Below are 22,001 nucleotides of genomic sequence, written 5' to 3'. Positions count from 1 at the left end.
TTTTCTCTCTTGAGCTTCCAGGATTAACTAACTAGGTGGCTTTTGCTAAATTCACGTCCCAAGGTTTGAAGGTCCCACTGTCCATTGCTTTCCAGGTGGTTTGGAACAGTCCACTCTGCCATTCCACTTTCCCAGAGGCTGCTGCAGGACAGGGAATATGATCCATCCACTCCATGCTGAGCTTTCTGGTCCAGGTGTGCACAAGGTTGTTTTTGAAAAGAGTCCTGCTGTCCAACTCCAGTGTTTCTGGAGGGCCGTGTCTCCACAGGACTTGCTTTTCCAGGCCCAGGATGGTGCTCTGGGCAGTGGTGGGAGGCACAGGGGGTGTATCCTGCCATCCAGGGCTTGTGTCCACCATTGTCAGCACATAGAGCTTGCCTTGGTGGGTTTGGGGAGTGTGCTGGGATCAATCTGCCAGGCCTGCCCACATCTCTATCTCAGCCATCATCCCCCACCCCACAGGGGCTTTACCCTCTTGGCCTCTTTGATGGCAGCACACGTTTCCCAGTTCTGGAGAACCTGGCAGTTGGTGTCCATGGTTAAATGCAGCCCTGGATCACAAGCCCAGCTGGATGTTGCAGCTCTTGCCTGAGGCCCTGAGGTGTCCTGGGCCCAGCGAGCCAGGAATAATTCCCCCTTGTGTTGCCAGTCCAGCTCTGCCTGAGACACTTTCATCTGGTCAGTCCCATCCCCCTGTCCATTGCTGGATGTCCCTCAGGAGCCCAATTCTTGGCTCCCTGTGCATCTCCAGGATGGACTTTCACAGCCAACCTCTCTGCCCAGGTGGCAGGAGGGCCTACCCTGATAAGGCCTAAAATGCCACCAGACAATGCCAACAGTGCCAGCTCTCCTGCAAGCTGTCTGTGAGATCTGAGAGTTACTGGTGCCACCATGGGAATGGGTTTGGTGTTGGATGATGCTCAAACCAGCCTGGTTCACCCAACTCCAAACACACATCCTGCTTTGGGAAGTTGGATGGGACAGAGAAGCTGGGAACTGGCCTGTCCATTTGTGAGGAGCAGTCAATCCCTTCCTACTAGAGAAGTCCAGTCCCCTTTCATCCAGGCAGGTTCTTCCAACACAGCCCTTCTTGGGGTAGATGTGTGGAGATTCCTGCCTTGGCTGGCGACACCCTCCAAGGACACTCCTCAAGGCTGAGCAAAAGAAATCTCCCCACAACCGTTGGTCTGGGTGAGTTCCATCAGATTTCTACATAATAATTATTTCTTTTGGCCAGCTTTAATATAATTGTTTCAATAATTGCTTCAATATAGTGCACTATCCTGTCTTATACTGTACTACTCGTAGTTTTAACCTTCATACTGTGTAGTAAATAACTCTGATTAAGATCTTTTGTCTGATCATTTGTAAGAATAAATGATTCATTTTATATAAATATTCTCATTTGGTCAATCATTAAAACTTGTGGGACAAAAATGTTCCAATCCCACTTCTGTAATTCCTTAAATTGAACTTGTTGACAAAATCCGAGGCGAAGATTGGATCCCTTATTCCTTGAGGCTTTGTAGTGCAACAATGGCTCCTTGATTCCATGAAGTTGCACTGTTTCCCAGAGTTCTTGGGCTCCATAAGGCCCTGCAGTGTGACAACAGCCCACTGATTCCATAATTTTCCCCAGTGTCACAATGGACCCTTGATTCCATGAGGTTCCGCAGTGTCCCGTTGGTTCCCTTTGGTTCCAAAAGGTTCTGGGATGTCACACTGGCCCCTTGATTCCCTGACATTCCACAGAGTCCTGGGGCCCTTTTGATTCCATGAGGTTCCACAGTGTCCCATGTTCCCTTTGGTTCCAGGAGGCCCCAGTGGATTCCAATGGCCCCTGGATTCCAGGAGATTCCACAGTGTCCTGGGGTTCCCTTGTCTCCCTGAGTTTTGGCAGTGCCCAGGGTCCCTTTGTTCCCAGGAAGTTCCTTTGTTTCCATCAGGCCCTGCCACGTCCCAGACTCCCTTTGGTTCCATGAGGTGCTGCAGGGTCACAATGTCCCCTTTATTCCATGAGGTTCTACCATGTCCCAGGGTTCCTTCGGTTCCATGGGATTCCACAGGGCCAAAACTCCCTGCTTCTTCTCCTTCCAAAATGTGTGGGCCCATTCTATACCTGCCTGGGATGGAGCCCCATTGTGTTTCTGCAGGAATGGATCCATGGCCATCCTGCCACTGCCCCAATTGAATGCTGCACAAACGTCACTCCAGGCCCGACCCTGGATGCAGGAACAGTCTGGGAACTCCAGGCCTGCTGACATTCAGCAGAGCCAGCTGGGGTCCCAAAGAGCACAAGTGATTGACTGCAACCCCTGCAGTTCTCTGGCATTGCTGGGGACAAATGCAGGAACTGCCAGGAGCTCTGCAGGGCCCTGACAGTGCCACTGCAATCCCAAGCTGCATTGCCCAGGGCAACCCTCAGCACAGCCAAGGCCACAACCCTTCCTGAAAGGTGTCCCTTCTGGGCAGGGACTTCCTCTAGGGGACTGAGTCTCATGTGAACAACATCAAATCCCCCTGAGGGTCATTAAATGCCTGAAGCTGTTGCTGTGCTGCTGGGCTGGGCTCCTGGCACACAGGGAGCTCCTGGCAAGCAAGAAGAGCTTCAAAGAGACAGCTCTGCTGGTGAGCAGCTCCTCTGCACAGCCCAGCAGGGCTGAGGGCACTGCCTGCAGCACCAAGGGCAGGGGAGTGAGGCAGAGAGAAGTTAAAGGCTGTCAGATGTAGAATGATGCTGAGACCTCACTGGGGGAGAACTTTTAACAGATCTTGGCACAGGAAGTCTGTTCATGCAGGGCAATGGGACTGCAGCTTTTGGAGGCATCTGGGAAAGCTGGCACTGCCCACCAACTACAGATTCTCTAAGTGCAACTCTATCTGTAGTGTAGAGGAGGAGGACATGCTCAGAGCTTCAGCTCCCTCTCAGAATATTTCTAAGACAAAGATTTTTATAAGGCTAAGGAAATTTCCTGAGATTGTGTTTCCCGTTTCCTACTCTTGAGGAATGGGAGGAATAAATCATTAAGTATTAATTTTGACAAGTCCCTGAGACATCTGAACTGTGAGTGCTCAGTAGGTCTATCTGAGCTTCCTAATGTGCTTTCAGCTACTGCTCTGCCTGTGGGCAGCACCAGCATCACCTCTGCTAGACCCATCAGGACTAGTCTGAGCTGTCATTTTTGCACCTGCAATCGGAATATGACCCCTAGCAGTGCAGCCTGTGCTGCTGGGGAAGGAGCTGAGTCCCCTTAAATCAAATGCCATCATAAGGGCACTTGGCTGTCTCCTTGAGGTTTCCTTCCAAGTTGTGAATTCTCCTCCAGGATGGAAACCTGTCCCTTAACATTTCTTTGTTATGTGAAACCCCAATATAGAAGCACAGTGCTGCTGTGACAGTGAAAATGCTGTTGAGTAGGGACCCAGACCTGGAGCTGAAGGAAGATCTAGAAAATCAAAAGGCTGTCTGTGTGTGACATGGGGAGTGTCTGTGGGATACGGCTTTGACTTTGTTTAGATAAGTCCACGCTAAGTGGCCACTTATTGCCTTCTTCTCCTGTGCTGGAAACAAAAACCCAGAGGCAGAAAATGCCCAACAGCAGCTCCATGGCCCAGTTCCTCCTCCTGGCAGTCGCAGACAGGTGGGAGCTGCAGCTCCTGCTCTTCCTGGCCATCTCCCTGGCTGCCCTCCTGGCCAAGGGCCTCATCCTCAGCGCCGTAGCTGCGACCACCACCTGCACACCCCATGGGCTTCTTCCTGCTCCACCTCTCCCTCACAGACCTGGGCTGCACCTGCACCACTGTCCCCAAAGCCATGCACAATTCCCTCTGGGGCACCACAACTATCTCCTACACAGGATGTGTTGCTCAGGTCTTTTTACTTTTCTTTTTCATGTCAGCAGAGTTTTCCCTCCTCACCATCATGTGCTACGACCGCTATGTTCCCATCTGCAAACCCCTGCACTACGGGACCCTCCTGGGCAGCAGAGCTTGTGCCCACATGGCAGCAGCTGCCTGGGCCACTGGCTTTCTCTAGTCTCTGCTGCACACAGCCAATACATTTTCCCTGCCCCTGTGCCAGGGCAATGCCCTGGGCCAGTTCTGCTGTGAAATCCCACACATCCTCAAGCTCTCCTGCTCACAATCCTATGTCAGGGAACTTGGGTTCATGGTGTTCAATGCCTGTTTAGGGTTTGGTTGTTTTGTTTTCATTGTTTTCTCCTCTGTGCAGATCTTCAGGGCTGTGCTAAGAATCCCCTCTCAGCAGGGAAGGCACAAAGCCTTTTCCACGTGCCTCCCTCACCTGGCCGTGGTCTCCTTGTTTATCAGTGCTGGCACATTTGCCTACCTGAAGCCCCCCTCCATCTCCTCCCCATCCCTGGATCTGGCCCTGTCAGTTCTGTACTCGGTGGTGCCTCCAGCACTGAACCCCCTCATCTACAGCCTGAGGAATCAGAAGCTCAAGGATGCCCTGAGAAAAATGATGACTGGGTGCTTTCAGGAGCAATAGAGTGCCTGTTTTCTGGTGTGTAGCATTCAGAATGGGACTCCTTAATGGACCAACCTTCCTGGTCAGGTTTTTCCTGGAGGTCCTCAGGTTCTTCTTGCAATAATTTCCTGTGCAATTAAATATTATTATGCATCTGCCTTCTAATTTATTGTCTACCCATTAAATTTGATCCAGAGATGTAAAAATGATGAATTGTGCTCTGTGAGTCTTTAAACAAAATAAAGGACTCTGCAGTGCCTTCTTTATCCAAGAACCTTCTTCTTAGATGTTCCCAAAGGACAGCACACTGCAGGACAGGGGGTATTTGCAAATGGGACGGGGACAATAATCCCAGCCCAGCAGCACTGCCAGGGAGCAGCAGAGCTTGGTCTGTCCAGAGCTGCTCTCTTGCCACTTCCACACTGTCCTACTGAGCCCCTTTCTCGCTGTAAGGCCTGAGTGCTCTCTGAGCACAGTCCTGGGGGATGGAAGCCCTTGGAGCACAGGCAGGGACAGGCCCTGGGAACTTGTGAAGCAGAGCTGGGCTTTTTGTGATGTAAGAGGTCAGTAAGAGAGTATCTTGACCATCCCATGGCTTTGTGATCCAGGGAACAGCCAGAGCTGGTGCAGAGCCATCAGGGAGGGTCTAGAAATGCTGCTGGGAGGGGGTGGGAAAGCAGGAGGGGTGTGTGCAGCCTGCAAGGCCAGAGCAGCAGCAGGGCCAGGGCAGGACAGCCTGCAGGAGAGATGGCCAAGGGCTCTGGCAGGGCTGCAAGGCCCAAAGGCACCCAGGCCTCTGTCCCCTTGCCTCTGGCAGCTGCCTCTGCCACTCAGGCCACCACAAGCAACTTTCCTGGCAGGTTCTGCCCTTGGTTTCTGCCTCGCCCCTCCCTCAGGAGCCTGGCAGGGGTTGCCCAGGTTTGGGCCTTTGTTGTTCCTCCCCCTCCCATCCCAGTGCCCCCCAAACAGCCCTGAGCCAGCCGGGAGGGACAGGATCTGCTGGGCCAGGGCCTGGGGCTCAGGCCTTGGCCTTTGTGCTCCACAAAACCAAGGCAGGCTTTGCTCAGCATTGCAGGGGCCTGCCCAGAGCCTTTGTCTGCCTGCACTCCTGGCCTCCAAGGAGCTGCTCCAAGGAGTCCCTGGGGAGGCTTTGGCAGTGCCTGCCCTCAGTGGGGCCCAGCAATGCTTCAAGGGACTTGGACTTTGGCTTGTGACTTCTTCAGCAGCTGCTTCAATCTTCTCTCACTACCTCAGGATCATGGGCTGGGCTGCAAACACACCCTGGGGCTCATTAAAATGCAGAAATCCCTCAGGATCTCTTTGTCTTCCTTTAATTGTCTTCAAGGCAATTTCAAAACAAGTCTTCAAAGTTTGTACTTTTTTTGTTTTAATTCAATTATGGATATTTTTTAGTTCAGAGAAGAGGTGACAGAGCTGTTCTCCAAGTGATCTTGATGCTGAGTGTCTCCTCAGGAGATCCACACTGACCCTGGATGATCAACCTTTCTCCTCACCCCCCAGCCTCACCAGTTCTGACATGGCCCATCTTGGACTGACAGCTGATGCAGCTCCAAACACACCGTGGGACTCATTAAAACACTGAAAAACAAATTATTTCCCTTCCTTTAATTGTCTTCAAGTCATCAAGACTTCTACAGCTAATGGGAGTTGTTTTGTAGTGTAGCTAAGGAGGAAGATTTTAAAGTGGACGTCACGAAAAGAATATATTTTTTGATGAAAGAGAATGATTTACACAGAGCCTTGGGATGCAAGAGGGTCAGGGCACGAAGGATTTGGATCCAAAGACAAGGGGGCAAAAGACATTAGTAGCACTTAATCATTGACCAATTGAACAGTTATCAAGTGGTTCAATAGCATTTGCTACAATTTTAACAGTGACTGAATTATAGATTCAGAATAACAACATTCACCCCACAGTCAATTCACCACCACAGCCAGGCAGAGCTGTGTGGACACATCAAGAGCTGGGTGTGCAAAGGCCCCTCTCCTAAAGTCTCCTGGTTGTCAGGGAAACACTCCCCCAAATCCCTTTGTGTTTGCCAACAGACAAGGGTCCCAGCTGGAGGAGTGTTTGTGGAGGGGGATCAGAATTGTCCTGGGCATCAGCGCCGCTCTTTGGAGTGTTGCAACCTGGAGGGTTCCCGAGCTGGGAGAGGCTGCCAGAGGTGTCCCACTGAGAGGGAGGTGCTGGGGAGCTGCCAGGGCCTCCCTCAGCCCCGCTGGGTGTGGGCTCCCAAGGGGACTGGCTTTAGTGATCTGCTGAATTTCCATCCTGGTGTCAGAAATGACTGGAGTTCCCAAAATATTTGGGATTTGTATCCAAACTGTTCCATTTGAGCTGCGATTCAGGCAGGGAATGTTCCAAGGCTTTCATGGGATGACTGATTATCCTGTGTTCCCCAGCTGTTCCACTCCTGATTGTTCTCACCTTTATCATCCAGAAGCACCTGGTCCAGTCCAGGGACACTTTCCCACACCCCTGGTGCAGTTCAGGGGCTCTTCATTGCTCAGCTGGTTTGGTCAAGACTTGTCAGGAGCTCCTGAGATCATCGACCAGGTTGGAGGACAATTGGGGGAGGATGCACCACCACAGGGGCTTCTAAGAAAGATTAGGACAAACTTTTTTTAGGGCCTAGACATATCTGTGATAAGACAAGAGGTTATGGTTTTAAAGTAAAAGAGGGCAGATTTGAATTAGACATAAACAAGAATTTTTTACACTGAGAGTGGTAAAACACTGGCATAGGTTGCCCAGAGAGGTGATGCCTCGTCAGTGGAAACATTCAAGGTCAGGTTGGACGGGGCTCTGAGCAACCTGATCTCGTTGAAGATGTCCTTGCTCATTACAGGGGAGTTGAAATAGATGAACGTGAAAGGTCCCTTCCTACCAAAACTCTTCCATCATTCTGCTGGAGCCAAAGCTGACAAGGATCACCCAGGTTTCAGACCCAGCTGAGCATCCCCCTTGATGGCCCATCTGGCAGCTCTGCTATAAAGCTGCTGCAAAGAACCTCCAGGCCTAAAGGAGCTTTTGTGCTGGGCTCAGCTGTGGCTCTCAGGGCTGGGGGCTTGGCTTTTGGCTGCCAGGTGCCCACCAAGGCTGTCTCTCCCTCCTCCTCCTTCTCCACTGCCCTTGGTGCCTGCAGGGCTGTTTCTCCCACATTTCTCTCACTCCTCTCTGGGTTCCAGCACCCTGGATTTTATCCTTTCTCCAAAGGGTTATCACAGAGGTGCCTCTGGAATTGTTTATTGTCTCAGCTTTGGGCACTGGCTGGTCCATTTTGGAGCCACCTGAAACTGGCTCTCTCTGACACAGAGTCAACTCTTGATCTCCTCTTCCCTAAGGGAAACCTGCAGCCCCCTCCCTGCTACCAGAGCTGATCCACAGGGTCATTCAAGTGCCCAGGAAAACAGGAGGTCATTGAGCCCATGTGGTAGTTTGGCCTAGGCCTTCCTTGGTGACCAGTTTGTAACCAAGGAAGGGTCCAGATTTACCCAGTATTCCCTACGATTTTTACATAAGCTGGACTATAAGAAGAAAGGAGGAGAGGCCTTTGCTCTTTTTCCTTCTGGTGGCTTGGAGGTGCAGGTTCCCTGCTGTTGAGTCTGCGTGTTGGGGAGAGAGGCCTGGTTAGGCCTTGCCGACCTTGGGAGACAGAGGCTGCTGGAGATCGGTCCAGAGCAACTCTCGGTTGTCCCAAGGAGAGTAGTGAGCTATTTCTTTGCTAACTCTTTTAGTTGTTAGATATTGGGTCACTAATCAGGATATATATATTTTTTATTTTGGTTTTGTTCCTTTTCCCTTCCCCCTTCCCTTTCCCTTGTGAAATTGTATATATTTCAACTGTATATAACTGTAACAAAAGGGTAAATATATTTATATATATCACTTTAGCTGTCTCTCTCTCTCTCGTTTCGGGCTTTCGTAGTTTTTTTTCCCTCCCTCTTCTCCCTGAGGTTTGGGGGGGAGGGGGGAACTTCTTGTGGTAAGGTTTGGAGACTTGGCAGGGAGCCAGCTTCAAACCATATCAGCCCATTATTCTTCAGGCTGGTTAAACAAGACTTTGTCCTCTTCCTGTCCCTGACTGCAGATTCTTTCTGTCAGAGCAGAGCTGGGCTGGACCTCAGCCGTGCTTTGCTCCAGAGCCTGCTGGGGTGGGGGCAGATGGCAATGGCAGAGGGACTGAGGTGCCCCAAGGAGAGCAAACCCTGCTGTCCCCAGGGCCAGAGAGACACAGGGCTGGGTTGGGCAGCCTGGCAGGACAGGGCTTTGCCTGGATTGAACAGCCAAAGAGGGGCCTGTAGTGCCAGGGGAGGTGCCAGGGCTCTGCAGCACAAGTGCAGCAGCTGCCCTGGACAGCACAGGGCCTGTGCAGGGACCCCGTCCCTATCCCCAGCAGTTGTGGGACAGGCACCACCCAGGGCTTCTCAGACACACTGGGGGCCTTTGGGGCAGGGAGTGAATCCCAGCCCTGCAGGGACACAAAGGCTGTCCCTTCTCTGCCCAGCCAAGGCCGGGCCAGGCACGAGTCCAAATCCCATCAGCCCAGGCTGTCCACACTTGTTTCCTCCCTCTGCTGGCTCTTCTCTCCCCCAGCATTTCAGCAGCATGTGCTGATCTCCTCAGGGATCAGGCCGGTGACTTTTCCCCTGGGCCTGAGTCCCAGCACGTCCACCCCCAAGGCCATTGTCAGCAAAGCCTCTGCCCACCCCAGCTCTCGGGGCTTTCAGAGCAGCTTTCCCCACTGCAAGTCTGTTCTTACCCCGGTGCCCCCGCTGAGGGGCTGCAGCCAGACAGGCCCCAATGCCCTGCGTGTGGGGCGCAGGCAGGAGGAGCTGCAGCCCCAAGTCTCTCTTCATTCCACTTGCAGGCAATAACAGCCCAGGCCTGCTGAGACAGTTCCCAGGTTTTGGTGCTGTGATGGGTTGGGAGAGAAGGCCAAGGAGACCCAGGAGAGAAAGAGCAGGAGAGAGGTGTCCTCAGCGGGAAGGAGCTTCTGGGACCTGTGGAGCTGCTCTAGGGGATGAACAAACTGGGTGAACTTTTGTGGGTGAGGGTGAGAGGAGAGAGTGGTTTGGGTGACATTGTGGAGTGAGACAAAGAGCCCATTCCAGTTGGCTTTGATAACCCTGGAATTCACTGGAAAGGCAGCACGAGAGGATGGAAAGAGCCCCAGAGGTTTGGGCAGGGTCTTGGTGAAGACAGCCCTTGGGCCACAGGCCTTTAGAGCACAGCTGGCAGGCTGGTGGACAACAGGGAGGCTCATCTGCATCTGCTTCTGTCCAAGGGGAACCAAGAGGTTCCCATAGTAACTGACTGTAGTGATGGGACTGTACGATGGTTGCCATGGTAACTGACTGTAGAAACGGGAATGTATGATGGTTGCCATGGTAACCGACTGTACCAGTGAGTGGTATGATGGTTGCCATGGTAACTGACCATTGAAACGGGAATGTATGATGGTTGCCAGGGTAAGTGACTGTAGCAATGCGACTGTTGATTGTTGCCATGGTAACTGACCATAGCAATGGGAATGTATGATGGTTGCCATAGTAACCGATTGTAGCAATGGGAGTGTGTGGTGGTGGTTGCCATGGTAACCAACCGTGGCAATTAGAATGTATGGTGGTTGCCATGGAAACCGACCAGAGCAATAAGAATGTAAAATGGTTTCCATAGTAACCGACTGTAGCGATAGGAATTTATGATGGTTGCCATGGTAACTGACCATTGCAATGCGAATGTGTGATGGTTGCCATGGTAACCTCCCATCGCAATGGGAATGTATGATGGTTGTCATGGTAACTGACTGTAGAAACGGGAATGTATGATGGTTGTCATGGTAACTGACTGTAGAAACGGGAATGTATGGTGCTTGACATGGTAACCGACTGCACCAGTGGGAGGTAGATGATTGCCATGGTAACCGACCATAGCAGTGGGATGGTTGCCATGGTAGCTAACCGTAGCAATTTGAATCTATGCTGGTTGCCGTAGTAACTGACCGTAGAAACCGGAATGTAAGGTGGTTGCCATAGTAACCGACTGTACCAGTGGGAAGTATGCTTGTTGCCATGGTAACCGACCGTTGCAACACAACTGTATGATGTTTGCCATGGTGACTGACCGTAGCAACAGGAATGTATGATGGTTGCCATGGTAACCGACCATAGCAATGGGGTGTATGATGGTTGCCATGGTAACTGACCGTAGCCACGAGAATGTATGGTTGTTGCAATGGTAACTGACTGTAGAAACATGACCCTAGGATGGTTTCCATGGTAACTGACCATAGCATTGGGAATGTAATATGGTTGCCATGGTAACCAACCATAGCAATAAGAATGTATGATGGTTTCCATGGTAACCGACAATAGCAATGGAAATGTATGGTGGTTGCCATGGTAACCGGCTCTACCAGTGGGAAGTATGATGGTTGCCTTGGTATCTGACCGTAGAAACAGGAATGTATGATGGTTACCATGGTAACTGACCGTAGCAAGGGAAATGTATGCTTGTTGCCATGGTAACTGACTGTGGCAATGAGAATGTATTCTGGTTGCCATGGTAACTGACCATAGTGATGCCAATGTCTGGTAGTTACCATGGTAACGACCACAACAATGCGAATGTGTAATGGTTGCCATGGTAACCGACCACAGCAATGGCAATGTCTGATGGTTGCCATGGTAACCAACCATAGCAACGGGAATGTATGCTTTTTCCCATGGTAACTGAGCATAGGAATGGGAATGTGTGATGGTTGCCATGGTAACTGACCGTAGCAACAAGAATGTGTGATGGTTGCCATGGTAACGTAGTGTAGCAATAAGAATGAATGATGGTTGCCAAGGGAACTGACCGTAGCAATGAAAATCATGAAAATGTGTAATGGTTGCCATGGTAACTGACCTTGGGAATGGGAATGTATGCTGGTTGCCATGGTAACTGAAAGGAGCAACGCAACTGAATAATGGTTTCCATGGTAACCGAATGTACCAGTGTGAATTATGATGGTTGCTGTGGTAACTGACCTTAGAAAGGGAATGTATGATGTTTGCCATGGTAACTGACTGTAGCAATGGGAATTTAGGATGGCTGCCCTGGTAGCTGTGATTTCCTCACACTATGAGCTCGACGTTTTCATCTGCAAAAACATCTGTGAGTGCCCAGAGATCTCCCGAGATGGGCTGGAAAGGTCTCAAGCACCTGACCACTAGAGAGGGGCTAAGGAGCTGTGGCCTCGATGGTGTGGAGACTGAGGACAGCACAGGACAGCCCTGAGAGGGCTTGAAGGGAGGATTTAGAGACGGTGGATCCTTTTGTCAGAGCAGAAAAGAGCATGAGAAAGAAAGAATTAGTGCCAAGTGTAGCTGGGGAGGTCCCGAGTGGACTTGAGGAAAAAGGAATTTCACTCCATGGGAAACGCTGCAACACATCCCCCAGGAGGAGTGTGGATGAGCCCAAGGCTTTGTGTGTGCAGGAAGAGCCAGGGAGGACGCAGAGATGTCAGTGCAGGAAGGTGCCAGCCAGGTGGGGCAGCCGGGGGGATGACGACAGCCTGCAGGGAAAGGGGCAGGGCATGGACACCGTAGGACAGCCTGGGCTGGAGAGGAGACAGGCATGGGGAGAAGCTGAAAGGCCCTGACAGAGCCACCTTCTGCAGGTCTTTGGCCATGGCTGCTGTCTGTGCCCCTGATGCCAGGAGGAGGGGAGTGCCCCTTGCAGCCCTGGGGCCTCATGGCCTCCTTGTCCCTGCTCAGCAGCCTGGCAGGTGCCACCCCATGGGCCTGCCCTTGGCATTGCACATCCCACATGCCAGTGCCCCAGGAAGAGCCCTGAGGAATGAGGCAGGGACAGGATGTCCCTTCCCAGGGGCTGGGGGTCAGGGCTTGGTCCTCTGGATAAAGTAAACAACTCAACGTTTCTTCAGCATTAGAGCCACCTTTCCCTTGCCTGTCCATCCTTGGCATCACTGTCTGCAGTTTTCTGCTCTAACTGCAACCTGGGGACACGTTCTCAGTTGTGTCCCTCAGTGAGACTCATTAGCACTGCAAGAAACCTCAGTGTTTCATTCTCATTTTGACTTCTTGAGAAATTGTTTGAACTTCCTCTCAGGGACTGAGTCTCATGTAAACAACATCAAACCCCCCGAGGGTCATGAAATGCCTGGGGCTGTTGCTGTGCTGCTGAGCTGGGCCGGGCTCCTGGCACACAGGGAGCTCCTGGCAAGCAAGAAGAGCTTCAAAGAGACAGCTCTGCTGGTGAGCAGCTCCTCTGCACAGCCCAGCAGGGCTGAGGGCACTGCCAGGCCAGCTCAGGGACACCAGCAGGGCACAGACAGAGCTTCAAGGGGCTCAGCACTGGCAGGAGGGCTGAGAGCTCCCTGCAGGAGGAACCTCGGCAGGGTGCACACGGTGAGTCTGTGGCTGCAGGGCAGTGCAGGGGCAGCTCCTGGAGGCATCTCCTAAAGCTGGCCCAGCCCCAGCTGATGGGATGGGTGAGCAGGGGCTGTTTTGGGGCCCTTTGGAAGAGCTGTGAAGCCGGGGGTGCAGCCAGGGGTGCCCAGGGCTGTGGGGCAGAGCAGGGTCCTGCAGCCCAGGGCGCTGTGCTGGGCAGGGACTCTGCTGCCTGCCAGGGGCAGCTCTCAGCCGGCCCGGGGAGCTGCTGCCAGGGCTGGGGCACAAGGGCTGTGGGCAAGGAGCAAACCTGGCAGCTGAGGGAGGATCTTTTCTGCGTCTCGCTGTTGCAGGGTCAGACCTGCTCACAGCTCCACACCACTACACCTTATTGAATGGAGAATGTTTTGCAAAGCTCACAAAAGACAAGGGCTACAGGAAAGGAATTAGTCCTGAGGCGTGTTTCCTGCTTAGGCATTGTAGCACAGACATTGTTCTCTCAGGTCAGGAGGCTGCACTGAAATTCAAACTCTTTTACTCTCAGAGATGAGTATTTCAGGCAGCATCAGAAATGAGCACAGGACCCTGGGCAGTGCTGAGCCTTCCCTTGGGGGTGGGCACTCTCCTGTCCCAGCCCTTGGCTTCTCTGCAGGAGGGCTCCTGTCCTGCTCTGTCCAGCACAGCTGCACCTCTGGGCTGGCACAGGAGACACTTCCCAGGGCTGCCCTTTCCAGCAGCGCTGCCCTGCTCTCAGCACAGATCTTGGTGGGGTTTTAAAGATGAATCTGTGTGTGAAGTCCTCTTCAAGGCAGCAAGAGGGAAAGTGCAGGGCAGATGGGAAACAGGCTGAGAGGCCCTGTAGCTCTCCTGGCTCTGCAATAAGCAACAGAGAGCTCAGCCCTTCTGCCTGTCCTGTCTCAACACTCTTCAGATTTGTCACCAGAAAAATTTGCCCCTAAAAAACACCCCCCAGTGTTATGACTGTAAACAAAAATCTCAGTCAAAAATATTTCAAGGACACACTGTGCCTCTCTTCTGCAGCTCAAATTGCTCCAAGACAACTGTACAGGAATTGAATTTTTCCATCAAAGTTGGGTTCCATGTGACATCCCCTGGGATCATGAGAGCTGTCCCAAACCAGCTCCATGTCTGCACTGCAGCAGAGCAAAGCTGAGTCCTTGGCAGCACCATGGGCAGATCTCCTGCTCTTCACAGCACCCTCAAGGAGCACAAAGCAGAGAAAAGAAATGCCTTGACTTGGAGGGGATTTCCCTGAAAACTGCACTGGCTTTGCTGAGAGGGGGCTGTCTTAACTTCTCCCTGTCATTTCATGTTTCTGAGCAGTGTCCCTGTGCTGGGAAGCAGCAAATGCCCAAGAGCAGCTCCCTCACCCAGTTCCTCCTCCTGGCATTGGCAGACAGGCGGGAGCTGCAGCTCCTGCACTTCTGGCTCTTCCTGGGCATCTCCCTGGCTGCCCTCCTGGTCAAGGGCCTCATCCTCAGCGCTGTAGCTGCGACCACCACCTGCACACCCCATGGGCTTCTTCCTGCTCCACCTCTCCCTCACAGACCTGGGCTGCACCTGCACCACTGTCCCCAAAGCCATGCACAATTCCCTCCAGAACACCACAACCATTTCCTGCATGAGATGTGCTGCACAGCTGTTTCTCTTTGCCTTTTTCATGTCAGCAGAGTTTTCCCTCCTCACCATCATGTGCTACGACCGCTATGTTCCCATCTGCAAACCCCTGCACTACGGGACCCTCCTGGGCAGCAGAGCTTGTGCCCACATGGCAGCAGCTGCCTGGGCCACTGGCTTTCTCTATTCTCTGCTGCACACAGCCAATACATTTTCCCTGCCCCTGTGCCAGGGCAATGCCCTGGGCCAGTTCTGCTGTGAAATCCCACACATCCTCAAGCTCTCCTGCTCACATTCCTACATCAGGGAAATTGGGCATCTCTTGTTTTCCATCTCTTTATCATTTGGTTGTTTTGTTTTCATTGTTTCTCCTCTGTGCAGATCTTCAGGGCTGTGCTGAGGATCCCCTCTCAGCAGGGACGGCACAAAGCCTTTTCCACCTGCCTCCCTCACCTGGCCGTGGTCTCTGTTGTTATCAGCACTGGCACATTTGCCTACCTGAAGCCCCCCTCAACTTCCTCCTCATCCCTGGATCTGGCACTATCAGTTCTCTACTCAGTGATTCCTCCAGCACTGAACCCCCTCATCTACAGCCTCAGGAATCAGGAGCTCAAGAACACCTGAGAAAAATGATGACTGGATGCTTTTCAGGAGCAATAAAGTGCCTGTTTTCTGGGGCATAACATTCAGAAGGGGACTCCTTCATTGCCCAGCCTTCCTGCTCAGGGCACTCATGGAGGTCATCTGGTTCTTCTTGCAATAGTTTTCTGTGTAATGAAATATTATTTTGCAACTGCCTTCTAATTTAGTGTCTACCCATTGAATTGGACCCAGAGATGTATAAATGGTGAATTGTGCTCTCTGACTATTTAAACAAAGTAAAGGACCCTGCAGTGCCTTCTTTGTCCAACAACCTTCTTCTTAGCTGTTCCCAAAGGACAGCACACTGCAGGACAGGGTGTATTTGCAAACGGGAAGGGGACAATAATCCCAGCCCAGCAGCACTGCCAGGGAGCAGCAGTGCTTGGACTTTCTAGAGCTGCTCTCTTGCCACTTCCACACTGTCCTCCTGAGCCCCTTTCTCACTGTAAGGCCTGAGTGCTCTCTGAGCACAGTCCTGGGGGGTGGAAGCCCTTGGAGCACAGGCAGGAACAGGCCCTGGGAACCTGTGAAGCAGAGCTGGGCTCCCTTCCAGCATCTCCAGGATGCTGTGGGATCTTCTGAGGCCACTGCATGGACTGGGTCACTTCTTCTGGGACCTTGCTCCAGGGTTGGAACTCTCCTGCAGTGTCACCATGACACTGCTGCTCTCTGCTTTCCAGGTTCCATTTTCAGATCCAGTCTTCCCCTCCTGTTCCCAGGGACATCCTGTGAGTGCTTCAGAGCTGCCATCCTGGGGCAGCTCCTGCCCAGCGTGGGCAGGCACAAGGTCTCTCCAGCTGCTCCTCTCCCCTCCCCAGTGCCACTGTTTTCTGCAGCCTCCTCATCCTTGCCCAGCACAGCCCTCCTGGCACAGTTGGACACAGCCCTTGTTCTACCCCCTCCTCAGGCACCTGCCCAACCCCCTCAGCTCCAGCCTGATGGCCACAAACCTTCAGGGCAGGGAGGCACCGGGCAAAATGCTGAGGGAACCTTTCAGCTGCACTCAAATCCAATTGGAGGGGTTGGCCTCGAGGAAGAAATCAATTCTCATTCTCCAGAACCACCAGGATAACCTGTGTTGTGTCCTGGGCACTCCTCTGGAAGTGTGGGCTATGGAAAAGGTTTTGGTGTCCGGGCTATTGAGAAGGCTGGGCAGTGTCACTGGGAGACCTCTCCCAAACCCTTGGAAAGGCCAGAGCCATCCCAGAGCTTCCTGCAGCCTTGGCAAAGGCAGACATGGAAGCAGTCTGCAAACAGGGCAGCAAGGAGGGTTGGCAGAGTTCCACACTGCACAGGCTCAGCAGGGAAGGGGATAGGGCAAGTCCTCCTGCAGCCATTGCCAGGCATGGGAAGGACAAGGCAGGGATTGCAGAACCCCTGTAAGAGGGAATAGAAGGGGATGTTTTGTGCCCAGACTTTATCAAGGCCCTTGACATGGTCTCCTGTGCTCTCCTTATGGCCAGACTGGCAAGAGCTGGACTGAAGAAGTGGAAGATGTGGTGGGTGGGAAGTTGGTTGAATGAAGAGTGTCAAATAAAATCCATGGTACAAAGTCCTCTTGGCAGCAACTTCCTGGTGAAATCCCTCAGTGACCATCTCTTGAACACCACTAGAGAACATCTTTATTATCTCTCTGTACAATGGGACAAAATGTGTTTTCAAGTCCTTTGTGAATGATGCCAAATTTCAGAGAGCCCTTGAGCAATGTGTCCTGGTTTAAAGACATTTATTGAGGTGGGAACTCCAATCAAATTAACTCACTCCCCTTTTATTCCCCACCAGTACAAGGAGACAAAATACAAAGGGGTATAAGTGAAAAAAATAACAGTTTACTGTTGGGGAAGAAGAAAACGACTGGCAGAAATACCAGGCTTGGAGACAGATCTATAACCCCTGAGATGACTAATCTACACCTGAATGGACACTAATACACTGGAAAAGACGTTTATTTACCGGATGTGACTACCATTGGACTGACAGTTTTTCCCCAGTTTTCCCCAGTTTATTGTTGTACTGTCCTAGTGTTGTATGTACCCCAGCTTGTTGTTTTAAAAATCATCTCCTCCATATTGTCTCCTTCTTCCCTCACAGTTTTCCCGCCAAAACCTGTTGTTCTGCCCTGTTTTCCCGCTCCTCTGCCTGCTATTGGCTGCTGTTTGGTGCAGTGCAGAGGTAGCTCCTATTGGCCCATTCTCCTGGTGACACCCAGACTCCGCCCATCTCTACCCTGTTGCCCTATCCCAAGAGTCCCTGAGCTGTCAATCCTTTACTCCTCCCCTGTCCTGAGTCCAGCCCCTGTTCCAACCCTCTGTAAGTCCCTGCTTGGCCTAATAAAGTTGGCATTGCTTCACGAGACCTCAGCTGTGTCAAGACCCTGATTTGCAGTGCCCGGTCCCATTTTCCTTTCCCCCGCGGGCCGTGGCAGTTCACTGATGAGAAATAGAGCAGCAAACCCAGCAATCCCAACAGAACAGTTCAAAGAACAGCAGAGAGAGAAATTGCCTCCTCTCTGCCCCCCTGCCCCAACTCCCTTTTGTAAACAGATCAAACCAGGGATCAACACCTGCCTCCCTTCCCCCTTTTCCCCCTGAATGAACAAAGAACAAAAAAGAAACCAAGGAAAGAGGGGGCAAAGCCAAATCTGGGCAAATCTCTGGTCTGAGATCAGTGGTGCTGCCCAAGAACACGCTGACTCCAGAGGTGTCCAAGCGGGGCAGAGCCGGCGACACCGGTCCCTGCGGCGGCGGGGGGGAGGCAGCGGCTCTGCTTGATTCCATGGAGTTCTGGGCAGGCACAGGGGGTGCCCTGAGACTCTTCAGTGTCACTATGGCCCCTTGGTTCCATGAGATTCCCCAGTGTCCCTGCATTCCTTTGGTTCATGAGGCCCTGCAGTGTCACGGTGCCACTGGATTCCGTGACATTACAAAGAATCAGAACGGCCCCTTGATTTAAGGCCAACTGCACATGGGGCTGCCTTGGGGGGAGTGTGGGCACCCAGACAAGGAGTTGTCACCCCCTTGGACTCAGCACATCTGGAGTGGTCTGTCTGTCTGTGAGGTTCCCTATTCTAGAGGAATGAGGAAGAACTGGAGAGGGTCTAGAGGAGATGTGACAGGATGGAGCTTTGCTTGGTGCTGGAATGAAAAGAAACTTGTAAAGTGCAGCTTGGAAGGTTCAAACTGGATGTGAGGAAGAAGTGTCACTCAAAGAGGAGCTGCAGGACTTTTGCATTAGACCTCTGATGGCCCATCAAAACCCATTCCCCCCTCAGCCAATCTTGAAAGGCAGGAGAAACCCTTTTCCCAGGCCCCTCACGGGAACTCTGCGCAGGCCCAGGAGATGTTGGGGGTTCGTGGCACGGCCTGGGACACCATCCATGGATATAATAACTCATAACTTCTTGGAGTGTGGGGGCTTCCCTCCCCCACCCCAATGGATCAAGGCCACCACTTCAACTGACAGCCATTGGAGCTGCAACTGCCAAGTTCCATCTCTGGACCCCATGGACGGTGACTATAGACATCTTTCCACTCTCGTCTCTGCTTCCTCTTCCTCTCCCTTACCCTTATCCTGCCTTTCCCTTATGCATTTTCCCTAAAGGTTCTCTTTATGCCATATTGCTGTAGATGAGAGATAGAGATGATAACACCCAAAATGGCAACATACCTGTTTACCTTTGAAACAACATTGTTCTAAAATAAACCCTACATATATATGTTTTCAAACACCAATTATTCAGTCACCTCCAGCGTGATCCGCTTGTTCCCAGTATACCCCAGTTGCCCCAACATGGTCCCAGCTGCCCTCAGGACAAACCCAGTCAGTCCCAGTATGACCCCAGCCGCCTTCACTGTGGGCCCAGTTGCTCCCAATAGGATCCCAGTTGTGCCCAGCATGGTCCCAGTTGCTCCCAATTGCTCCCAGTGGGATCTTAGTAGCTCCCAGTTGCCCCAAGTGTAGAACCACTTGCTGCCAGTATGATCCTAGTCTGATCCCAGTATGATCCCAGTACATATGATCCTGCTGGATCCAGTCTGGGTCTCAGTGTATCCCGGTGTCCCCCCTGTCCCCCCACCCCGGTGTCACCCCCTTTTCTCTCCCCACAGAGCTCCTGAGCCGCCGGCGGCCGCAGCCCCTCCCCAGAGCCTCGGGCCCAGCCTCGACCCCCCCATCCCTGTGAGGATTTTGGGGGGTCGTGTGTCCCCCCCTCCCCTGCTGTCACTCTGCCTCCACCTGGCTGCTCCCAGTGATCCCAGTAAAGCTTCCCAGTTCTCCCCAGTCCCGGTTATTGGGGGCAGTGGGGGAGGGGCTTGGAGGGTCTCTGTGAGGTGGAGCCGAGTTTGGGGGGGGCAGAACCGGCCCAGGATGGATCGGGAATGGGGACCCCCCCGGTGTTTCCCCAATGTCAGCCCGTTCTGGGGGGGCTTTGGGAGGGCACCTGCCCCTCAATAAAGCACCCAGTTCACACCAAAAGGTGCTGGGAACTTCCCCAAAACCTCCCCACAGCTCCCCAAGGACCCCCAAACACACTCAGAGCCCACCCAGGACCCCCCCCAACCCCTTTTCTGGGGGTCTTCTCTGGGCACTGGTGGTGTTGGGAGCCCCCCCGGCTGCGGGCGAGGAGCTCTCGGGTGAGTGGGGGGTGGGAAGGGGGAGATCGGTGGGAATAGGGGGGTCAGAGGGGATAAAGGGGTGGTGGGACCCCAAACTGAGTGGGAGGGGAGTGGAACCCCCCAAAAGTGGAGGGGGAGGGGCACTGAAGTTTGGGGGGTGATGGGAAATGGGTGGGAGAGGTCAGAAGAGTGGGGAAAAGGGAAGGGTGGGACCCCCAAACTGAGCACGAGGGGCTGGGGAGTCGGGGGATGATGTGGAAGGGGTGGGAGAGTGGGAAAAAAGCAGGGGTTGAGACCTCAGAGTGATCCTGGTTGGGCTGGGGATTGAGGGGACCATGGGAAAGTGGAAGGAACAGGGAGAAGGGTGGAAAAGGGAAGGTGGTCTGGTGGGTCTGACGGTCCCATGGGGGTCTTGGGGCACAGGGGGACTGGCAAAGGGGGTGGCCCCCCTGAGCTCCCAACTGCTTGTGGGGTGCTGGGGGCTGCTGGATCCAATCCCAGCCTTGGGATGTGACTGAACCACTTTTGTCCCCCAGGTTTTAATGATGGCAAATCAGATCTATTGATAGAAATGAATTGTTTAGGGTTGCAAATGATCAGACCACAGATTTTTAGAAGAATTAGTTACTGCACAATAAAACACTTGGGAGTGTTGGGTCTCAAGGGTCCCTTCTCCTCTGACTCTCGCCTTCAGGGTGCCACATTCCCGGATATTCCCTCTCTCCAGGTTTTCCACTTCATTGTCCTGAGGATCCCAGGGGTCCCCACTGTCCAGGCTTCCCCTTCTCCACTCCCCCCGTTTCAGGCTCCCGGGGGTCTCGGGGCTTCTCTCTCTCCGTGCTCCCCCCTCCAGGCTGCCGGGGGTCCCCCAGCTCCGGTATCGCCCCGCTCCACCCTCCACACTTGGCAGCTCCCGGGCTCCACATCCTGGAGGGGCCCCAAACCCGCTGTGTCCCCCCCGCCGGCACCGGGCTGACAATGGAGCCGGCGGGGCCTGACCAGCAACACCAACCCCCACCATGGGGGGGACCCGCATCCTCCACCCACCGCTGGGGCTCTGCCCCCAACCCAGCCCAGCACCCCCAAAAAACACCTGCTGCCCACCCCCAAGAGCCACCCAGGGCTGAGCAGGAACAGGAACAGCAGGAAAACAACTGCCCCCCATCCTGTGCGTGCCTGGGAAGGGGGAACTTGTCCCAAATATTCTGGGGGGAGCATGGGGGGTCAGGACATACTCGGGCTGCCAGCACAGATTTCCCTGCAAAGTCTGCACTGAGTCAAGCTCTGGAGAGGAGATTGTGCCCCATGGATGGGATTGCAGAGGCTCCCTCAGGTCCCCAGCAGGAATCAGGAACCAGGAATAGACACAAAAGGTTCCCCCAAAGATTTCAGGGGGAGTGTCCCTTAGGGAGGGGACAGTGTCACCCCACCAGGGCGGGGCTGGCAAGTAGGAAGCTGCTCCAGGGGTCTGCAAGAGGCCTCGTGCTCTGCTCGGCCCCAGCACTGGCTGGTCCCAACAGCCCCGGCTGCCCCTGGCCCTGGGCAGCTCTGCTGCCACAGGCTGTGCCCTCACCGTGGCCCTGCAATGGCCCTGCCTGTCCCTCCCCCGTGGCCCTGCCCGTGGCCCTGTCCCTTGGCTCTCTCTGCCAGCTCAGTGTGGGGCACACGGGCTGGGGGTCCCTCCCGCGCCCCCCGGGTAGCCGGCGTTGGCTGGGGGGATGTGAGGGCTGGGCCTGCTCAGCACAGCCCCGGCCTCGTGCCCAGCGCCTCTTTCCTGCCCCACACAAGAGCTTCCCGGCCCCCCCAGGGCTCCCCTGCTGCTGCCTCTGCTCCTGGCCCTGCCTTTGCTGCTCCCTTGGCTGGGGCAGCGGCTGCAGGGGGGGATGGCAGCAGCTTCAGCTCCACGGCACTTCCTGGGGGGAGCTCAGCCCCGGGGGCACGGGCAGGGACCTGATGGGGATGGACAGGGGCCCAGCAGGGACAGCCAGGGCCTGCAGGGGAAGGCACAGGGACAACCTGGCCCCCCACACTGCCAGGGCTGTCTCTGCTCCTCCTTGCAGGCTCCGTGGCCAGGCACAGTTGGTGTTCCTGGGTGCCCACCATCTCAGCACTTGGAGACGCTCAAATCAGCGCCCGCAGCTCTGCAGCAAAGCCCCAGCTCACCTGGCACACAGGGGATGGACACAGCACCTGCTCGG

The 22,001-nt window shown here is 53.7% G+C and overlaps 2 protein-coding genes across 2 annotated transcripts in view; one reads left to right on the top strand and one right to left on the bottom strand.

The window, feature by feature from the left end:
- The window catches only part of LOC127477599 (zinc finger protein 397-like), a 70,257-nt gene extending 49,088 nt beyond the window's left edge, over positions 1-21,169 (bottom strand). The window contains exon 1 of the mRNA XM_051802106.1: positions 21,039-21,169. The gene's annotated coding sequence lies outside the window, so the exon portion shown is untranslated. The remainder of the gene's footprint in view (positions 1-21,038) is intronic.
- LOC127477597 (kelch-like protein 10) overlaps positions 1-22,001 on the top strand; it is a 38,334-nt gene that overhangs the window by 10,697 nt on the left and 5,636 nt on the right.

Source organism: Manacus candei, unplaced genomic scaffold (assembly GCF_025592945.1).
Source record: "Manacus candei isolate 608988 ecotype Guabito, Panama unplaced genomic scaffold, ASM2559294v1 h1tg000055l, whole genome shotgun sequence".
Lineage (NCBI taxonomy): Eukaryota > Metazoa > Chordata > Aves > Passeriformes > Pipridae > Manacus > Manacus candei.
This window is presented reverse-complemented; position numbering and strand designations above follow the sequence as displayed.